The sequence below is a fragment of the Helianthus annuus genome, chromosome 6 (genome assembly GCF_002127325.2).
Source record: "Helianthus annuus cultivar XRQ/B chromosome 6, HanXRQr2.0-SUNRISE, whole genome shotgun sequence".
Lineage (NCBI taxonomy): Eukaryota > Viridiplantae > Streptophyta > Magnoliopsida > Asterales > Asteraceae > Helianthus > Helianthus annuus.
In genome coordinates this window covers 73,012,425-73,022,213 of record NC_035438.2, presented here as the reverse complement: position 1 = coordinate 73,022,213, position 9,789 = coordinate 73,012,425, and the positions used below count along the sequence as shown (strand labels likewise).

Below are 9,789 nucleotides of genomic sequence, written 5' to 3'. Positions count from 1 at the left end.
GTAACTCAGTTATTATCAGTTCGGTTGGGTTCGTTTCAGTACCGACACTCACTATAGTAACTGAAAGAGAAAACTAAAGAAATAAAGTCACGATATGCTCAAAAGGATATCGACACATATTTTATATCAATCAAAAACCTTAAAAACGAATATTGGTTTCTAATATTGCCGATATCGGTACCGATGTTATTTGGTTGAAATCGATTAGATGCGTCACATATCGAGACTCGTATAGTTTACAATAAAAATACATCTTTAATATTGTTATCGGCACTCGTATAATATACAATACAAAAAAAATATGTTGGTTTGAATACAAAAAAAAAAGTAAATACTGGTTCCGGTTCTATTTGGTATGATAGCGACACGATATCCATTTTCATGAAAAACTGTACCATAATGTTTAAAAAGTATAGTTACATAGTTAGATTAAAAAAAACTAACATAAGCAAGGTATTAAAAATTAAACTAAAGGATAAATAATCTTTTATTAAAAAACTCAAAAAAATATTTAAAAATTCGAAACACTATTCATCACCAATTTAAATTAATATGTATATAATATGTATATAATATAATATAATATAATGGTTTTATGTAAAGAATCGTGAGGATTGTAAAAACATTTTTACCTTTTTGTTATACTTCAATATATTTTCTCATATTGTTGAGAAAAGTGTCCGAATAGTCCCTGTGGTTTGCGCAGATTTCACCTATAGACCCTACATTTTTAAAATTGCAGCTATAGTCCCCAAGTTTTGCAAATTCGTTCTCGGATAGTCCCTAGCGTGGATGGGGGTTAGTTTATTCAGTTAAGTGGGTGTGAAATGACTAAAATGCCCTTTCCCTCCCCTTTCTCTCTCTTCTTGTGTGCACACCTCCACACCTCACACCACCATAACACCACTCCCAAATCTAAACCACCACAACCAAATCCCGCCGTCACCGGAGACTGATTCGATTTAATAACAGGTTCCATTTATATGCAAGTTTAAAGCAATATAATCAAATCAAGATGTATCTTTTGTGTTCTGTTGGTATAGTTAAGGGTTACATGTTGTATTTGCATACAAAACAATTTCTAGTATACGACAAAAAGATTGAGACTTCTATGGGTTGCAATATAATCTACATTATTAGTTAAGCAGATCACAAATCAAAATTATTCTTCCATATAATCTGCAGTAAAAATGAATCTCACGCCTCTCAACAAAGAATTGCCACTTATACACATATCTGAAAGCAGAGAAGCCATATGGTTGTATTTGCACCTTCTTCTGGTGTGATCTGGCCCGCCAAACCAGTCGTTCAGTCTTTGACCCAAGCCAGGCAGTAGCAGTTGATGTTAATCTTCTCTCAGTCTCCTCTGACGAAATCTGAATCTATTGTTCAATCAATTCAGTCATCGAAGCCTAAGTTGGAATCTATTGTTCAATCAATCCGGCGACGACGGGATTTGGTTGTGGTGGTTTGGATTTGGGGGTGGAGTTTTTTGGTGTGAAGGTGTAGAGACAAGAAGATAGAGAGAAAGGGGAGGGAAAGAGCCTTTTAGTCATTTCACACTCACAACTTAACTGAACAAACTAACCCTCATCCATGCTAGGGACTATCCGAGAACGAATTTGCAAAACTTGGAGACTATAGCTGTAATTTTAAAAATGTAGAGACTATAGGTGAAATCTAGGCAAACCACGAGTATCCGAACACTTTTCTCCATATTGTTTCTATCTCCTATTAAATCAATTAAATACTAATGTATTATCTGATTCTCACGTATATCTATTTAAAATTATTTATGTAGTAAATTCACAACTAGTAGCCCCGCTTGCGGTATGCACATATAATGTATGTATTTGTGGACGCTCGGGGGTAAAAGTGAAAATGCACTAATTTTAACGTTATTTTATTAATTTCGTGAAAATAACGTTAAAAGAGGGGATAGTTAATCATTCATCATGTGGTGGCGTTGATAGCCGCAAATGCACTAATCGGCCTTTGTCCCGATTGTTGAGTGTTAGATGCCTTGTGTCCAAGGCTTAATGCAAAACTACTATCGAGCCGGGAATCTCACTGGAAGCAGCCTCTCTATTACAAGGTAGATGTAAGGCTGTCTATATCTTACATTTCTCAATCTCTAACTTAGTTTTGCTATTGAAGTAATTTAGTATGTATGATGTTGAGTATATTCACCACTAGATTAAATCCCTACTTTTTAACTATCATACCTAAAAACCACTCCATTTATCCAAGTTTTGAGTAAAAAAACTTTCGAAATTACCTGACTGGTTAAATTGAATATAAGTTTTTTATTTTTCTTTTACCTATTCTTACAAATTTCATATTCAACTACTGGAATTTGCTTAACACGTAATTTTATTAACACGTAAACATTACAAAATTTAAAATAAATACTTGGTCATATTTTCTCAATAATACATGTAAGTCCTATGAAGTAATTTACTTTTCACAACCTCTCGTACAACAATTAAAGATACATGAAGACAATATATATATATATATATATATATATATATATATATATATATATATATATATATATATATATATATATATATATATATATATAGAGGGTAAGGTTATTGTAAAAAAGACCAAAAGTGTGAGAAAGGTAAAAAAGAATCTCAGCCATTAGATCTAAATTAATTGAAAAGGTAAACAAGTAATTTTATCATTAATTCAATTAATTAAAAACTACCCATAACCGCCACCTTAATTATAGGAAGTATATAACACCATTCAGTAAGTATATAACACCATTTAGCAAGTATGTAACACCATTCAGCATTCAGCAAGTATATAACACCATTCAGCATTCAGCAAGTATATAACACTATTCAGTAAGTATATAACACCATTCAGCAAGTATATAACACCATTCTGCAAGTATATAACACCATTCAGTAAGTATATAAACCATTCAGCAAGTATATAACACCATTCATTGACTAAACATCTGATTGAAACATATTTTTTTCTCTATACAAGTATAGCAATATGGTACTCATATTAAAGATAAAAAAACGCTCGTTATTATGGTGTAATTCTTTTTTTTTAATGTTACGTACAAAAAGTTATTGACGTTTAAAAAAGACGGGAGGAAGTTACATGTGCATTACCTAATTTTTTGTGGGTTTAAAAGACTATATTGCCCCTAGATATTTCACATCAGTCCAAATTAATGAAAATATTTTATAATTTGGTCCCTATTGATCTCAATCATTAGATTAAAAGATCTAATGGTTGAGATTCTTTCTTACCCTTCTCACACTTTAGGCCTTTTTTACAGGATCCTCTACCTATATATATATATATATATATATATATATATATATATATATATATATATATAGAGTAAGGTTAACATACAAAAAGCCTTATCCTACATCATGTAGGAGACAATGATAACCGTTGGATCAGGGGTATAATCACGCATGGGACCACATAATCACGCATGGGACTATAATCACGCACGTTCTATGATAATAACGCACGTTATATTTTTTGTCATGTTTGTTAATGTAGGTTAAGCCTTGAAGTACATTATACTTTCTCTCTCTCTCTCTCTCTCTCTCTCTCTATATATATATATATATATATATGGTAGGGTTCCAGCGTGAACAACCTCCCAAGAGTGATATGCGTGAACAGATATGGACCCTTGATTTCCTTTTAGTTGTTAAGGGTAGGATTGTAATTATATAAAAAAATAGATTTAAATTATTATTTTAATAATTGAATTAAGTTACACCTTTCCTAATTTAAATTCATTATCCACATTATGTTTATTTATTAATAAGATAATTATCAAAACAAACAACAAATCACCATATTTCAATTTTAATTTTTATTTCAGATTTCATCACCAGAATTCAAATTTTGTTTTATAAGATCCACGTAACCTTCATATTTCAACGGTATACACATGTGTACTTGGATATAAATAGAACAGTACACATGTGTACACAGCATCGTACATATGTGTACAGTAATTCACAGGTGTACATCAACATTCAATACAAAAAAAAAAAAATTCTGAGATATCACAAAAACAGACGATATACACATGTGTACATCGCATTAAAAAGAGGGCAAAATCAGAATACACATGTGTACATCGCATTTAAACAAATAAGTATTTTAATAATTGAATTAAGTTACATCTTTCCTAATCCTTGATTTGATTTGTGAGAGATTTATGCAATCAATTTAAGAGGATAATTGATTACTTGATTTGTGAGAGATTTATGCAATCAATTTAAGATTGAAATTACACATATACCCTTTTTTGTATTTAATTAAATGAAAAAAATTAACCAAATAATTACCATCACGCCACTCACTTTAATCTCAAGATCATAAAAATCAAGGGACCAGATCAGTTCACGCAGTTCACTCTTGGGATTTTATTCACGTTTGAACCTAATCCTATATATATATATAGGGTCAGGATTTAAAGAAAACGCTGAAAAGTGTGAGAACGGAGAGAACGCTTATGTATCGTCCGATCAAAACAATCTATGGACTAGATTGGCGCGGTGGCATTTTAGTAAATAACACCAATTTTAGTACGTGGACGCGCGTCATTAAGGGTAAAAAAGTAAAAAAACCATTTCTCGCATAAAACGACATTGAAAATAAAACGCTAAATAAATACAAAACGCCAATTTTATTACTGCGTACTTTTTTCTGTGTTTTTATTTAAGCTCTCTGGCTACAAAAACGCCATAAAATATGAAACGCCATTATATATAACGCCAAAGTTTACATCCGGATAAATGTTATTTACATTTTTTGTTATAAAAATAACATCCCGCCTAATCTACGCGCCAAAAAAATTCTATAAATAGAAATGCTTCATCACCTTCCGTTTATCACACAAAAAAAACACACAGTGGTTGGTAAAAAAATTTACAACTCAATGTCAAACGCCAAAAAATACAACGACAACAAACATCTTTTCTTTGATCCTCAGTAATGTTCTGCATGAAGCTTCATTTAATGATTTTTTACGCGAGTGTAAAAAGATTTTGCTGCATGAGATGGACAAAATTGTAAAAAGTGGGACTGATGACACCCATATTCATACTGTCATCTTTGTTCCTGAAGAAGGTTTGGATGATAAGAAGAGACCTATACCAATGGTGTGACAACCGGTAGTTTATGCCCTTAATTACGTAATTTACAGGTGATTAACGCGATAATGAATAGTGATTAAGACGTAGATTAACTCATTTAGGCCCTTGGAGTGCCCAGGAACGTTTATTCGACTATACAGTGCGTGTGTGGTGATTTACGGGAAATCTGGTGAATATTACACGACAACGAACTGATACCGTACAAAATACTGACAACGCCGACTAATATTAAATTTTTACGATATATTTTAGATTCGCAATTAAATTTTAATAACCGTGGTCGAAACCGGATCGTAAAACGAAGTAAAACGGTGAACGACGTGTTTTACGCGATATACCGCAACCGACTAACGAGGGCGTCCAACATTGAATACCGGCACTATTTTATATATTTCTAAATCAAAAATTATGTTTTACAACATTACAAAGTGTTCGGGTTGCGAAAACGGGTCTCGTAGGAATTGCGGGCCACTCTCTCTTATCAAGATCTTTTGGTCTGCTTGAAAATCTTATCAAGAACTAATCTGTATATTTTGCTTGAAAATCTTACCAAGATCTTTACAAGATCTCTTGTCTCTACAAGAGATCTTGTCTCAAAAAAATGAAATATCTACAATCTATAAGACCATTCTCACCTCCCCACTCTCTCTAAACTAAAAACACAGAGAACTTATATTCTCAAACACCACAACTCTCTCTCTATTCTCTCTCTCTAAAACTCAAAACCAGACATTCCCATCTTCTCCTCCATTCTTTATCATTCCTAACCCAAAATCACACAAACAAACTTCAGAGAACAACTCCAAGGGTCAGACCTCACAACACAGTCAAACATCATCACTCTCACACCCCTTCCTTTCTCTCGATCTGCTGGAACCGACAACCGGAGCCGGAACCAGCGCTCCGACGAGTCTTCCGACCGGTGATTCGACAACACACAACCCTCACCTCACCTCACAGCCCCTGATGAACATCTGACGGCGGCGACGGTGGTTTGGGTTCGACACACACTTGGTTGTTGTTATGTTGGAGACAGAACGAGGAAAAGAGACTGAGACGGGAGAGAGAGAGTGACCGGAGCAAGAATGGAGGTGGCGACCACCACACGCGGCGGCAGCCGGCGGTGCCGGTGGCTGTGGTGGTTGTTTTGCTGCCTTTTCTGCTTGATCTCGGGTCCAACAGGTATGTGAGTCGATTTAGGCTTCAAGCTTGGTGATTAAGTTCGAATTTTGGGTTCACAGGGTTCGGTTTTTTTATTTTTTTGGTTCGGGTCAGGTTTGTTTGACACCAGTTTCTATTTGATGCAGTCTCGGTTCGGGTTCGGTTAGACCCAGTCAAATCAGCAGCTTCGTTATGGGTACGGGTCTCGACTCAGTCTAACTCAGTTCGACTCAGTACATTTCGGCTCGACTCAGTCCAACTCGGTTCGACTCGGTACATTTCGGCTTGACCCGGTCAACTCGGTCAAGCCTAGTCAACACAGCGAGTTGACTCAGTCAACTCAGCCGGTCAACTCGGTCAACACACTCGGCGTTTCGACATGATGATTTGGTAAAGACATACGGCGCAATTATTTCATTAGTTTTATAGTTTATGTCACGTGATAACGAGCTCGAACCGACTGATTATAGTTTACATTTGATATATATTTGACAATATTACATATAGTTTAATTGAATCTTGATTGAATTTTGATAAAATAACGACAACTTGTGTTGTCGGGGGCGTCCAAAAACAGAGAAAACTCTGCCCGTTTTTCAAGAAAATCTGTAAACATAACGTGTTTTATTATAAAACAGAATCATCGGATTGAAATAATCTTTATAAAAACAAATACAAACACATAATTACTTTCGACGACGCTTTATCACATACGAAAACGACGATTCTTTTATTAAAAATAAATATAGTTTATATATATTATTTCAAACATCAAACGACTCTTATTCTTTTATAAAAATAAATATAGTTTATATATTTATTTCAAACATCAAACGACTTGTATTCGTTTTATAAAATAAATATAGTTTACATATTTATTTCAAATACCATACAACGCGAATTCTTTTATAAAATAAATATATTTTATATATTTATTTCAAACGCCAAACAACTCGTATTCTTTTATAAAATAAATATAACTGTCATATGTATTTTAAACGACCTCAACACGAAAACTCTATTAAATAAGTAGAGGTTTTTATATTTATTTCAAACGCCTAAACGACATATACGTATATTTTGATACTTATCATACGAGACACAATAGATAATACGAGTTTGTTATATATTATTTTCATACGATTACTCGATACATACACGTACGACATCTCGAGATGACTAACACGCTTTTAACAATATATTTATGTATTTCTATATAAATATTTATATTATTTTAAATCCCTCGAGAACTAACTCTTTCCAAGACTTATCAATTGATACCGACAATAGACAAAACTTAACAAGTATAACTTAATCATTTTTATTAAGTTAACAATGTATCAACGAATCGTTTGGTTAACGATTCGGTAGAGCTCGGCGACATGTAGTTTAGTTACCGCATTTATTTAGAAACTTATAAGGTATTCCGTGTTAGGGATATTATAGAATGCACGCTAGCGAGTCACGTCTTGGAAACGATATCAAGAAATCGTATTTAGATAGCTTTGCATATGGAAATTCAGGTGAGTTCATAACCCCCCACTTTTTACTGTTTTACATTTTTCTAAATGTTTTCCGGGTGGAAAGACATGCATATTACGCAAAACATACAAGGTTTTCAATAAACATGAATTACATATTTCTAAACCATTTTACAAACAAGTTTCAACTGACATAAATGGTTTACGAAAACCTTATGTTCTATACCGGTTTTTCAAGCAATAGTATTTTTCGAAATGTGCATACACATGTATTCTAGTTTCTAAAATTTGTAAAAATACAAGTACAAAGAGGTACATCAAACTAAGGAATGATACATAGATCACGTGACGAATAGGGTACCATAAGCACCATTAGTCAACGTATACATTTAGACCGCGGAACAGAAGGGTTAGATCTAATGGGTTTCAGGCAACCCCACTCTTGGCCTACTTCTACCAATGAGTGCTTTTGTGTCTCAGTCGAACTCGACAAAAATGCCTAGGTTTGGTGGCTTCCTATGTCGTTACATGTATTAGTGGCCTCGCGAACCATTAGCGATCTCGTATTCCTTACATTTACAGAACTCAGTTTTAGATACGTCTTTACAAATTACATACCATGTTTCATACAAATTCAAAGCATAGGATTATGCAGGCTTGATGTTAATGTCAGGGTGAATGATATACGTTAAATTATACATGTTTTTATACCCCAAAACACTTCCGTTTTAAGCGTTTTTGACCGAAACCACAACGGTTAGGTACCATAATCGGTACTTTTATATTTTCAGGTCTTAAACAGAGCATAATGGAAAATTCTGATGAAAACGGACAAATTCTGATGCATTTTTGATGAAACGGGCAAAATTCTGATGACTGCCACGTTTGGCACTACCGTGCCACCAACGGCACTACCGTGCCATTGCTCAGATCTCGGAAGCACTGCCAGTGCGACTAGGAGTGCCGACTGTTTCTCGGACCGCACTACCGTGCCACCAACGGCACTACCGTGCCAATGCAAAATCAAGCCTTCAAACCAACATTTCTGGTGAGTGGCACTACCGTGCCACCAACGGCACTACCGTGCCAATGCCAAATCAAGCCATCTGACCAACATTTCTGGTGAGTGGCACTACCGTCCCACCAGTGGCACTACCGTGCCGATCTGATGACTCAGGCAACTTGTCCACTAGTCCACTTGGCTGACTCGGGATCGCTGAAACTGACGACACCCGGCAAGACCTGACCGCACAGTCGTGCCAGATCCGCACGGCCGTGACAAACTGAAAATTGCCTATAAATAGCAGCATTCGCTACTGATCAAAATGTTGGGTTTTTCTCCATGTTTCTTGGCGATTTCTGGGTTACGAAACAGTCCTGATCAGACCCATTTGAAGCCTCAAGATCGAGTAGAAGCATAACCGATCCAACCCATCAATTCCTTGCTTGTTTATGGTTCGATTCCTTGTTCTTAAACATGTATTCTGATCATTTTGCAAGTATTGAGTTGATGTTAGTTTATGTTTAAAGCAGTGTTATGTAATAGTAGTAATAAACTTGTTTCTTGAATAAATCTTTATGTTGAAATCTTGTTTATATGAAACTTAGTACTTTTTCTTGTTGAATCTTCATGATTATATAATGAACATTTCATTGATGTTGAGTTCCTGATTATGTTTGATTATCTTGGATAATGAATCTGTGGTTAGTGGGATGGTAACTATTTCTTGATTAATCACTTATTTGTAGACTTTGTTTACACCATGAAACCAGACCAGGGTATTGGTTTTATACAAGATATATCTTATTGTAATTAGGAATACTTTCTTGCATGTAAGGGTTCTAATGAATTATATGGTGTTGATTGCATGTTCTTAGATGCGGTTTATGATCCTTCTTTAGTAGTTTTGGTCTGAAATTGCTGACATGGTAGATTTGTGTTTAAGACATGTAAAGGTGAAACTGTTTGTTATATGATCTACATAATTGCT

At 34.6% G+C, this 9,789-nt stretch overlaps 1 long non-coding RNA gene across 1 annotated transcript; it reads left to right on the top strand.

The window, feature by feature from the left end:
• The first annotated feature begins 5,759 nt into the window (after window positions 1-5,759).
• On the top strand, window positions 5,760-6,834 carry LOC110865746. Its single transcript, XR_002550937.2, has 2 exons — window positions 5,760-6,338; window positions 6,464-6,834. It is a non-coding gene; the product is annotated as an uncharacterized LOC110865746 (long non-coding RNA).
• Window positions 6,835-9,789: the final 2,955 nt, after the last annotated feature.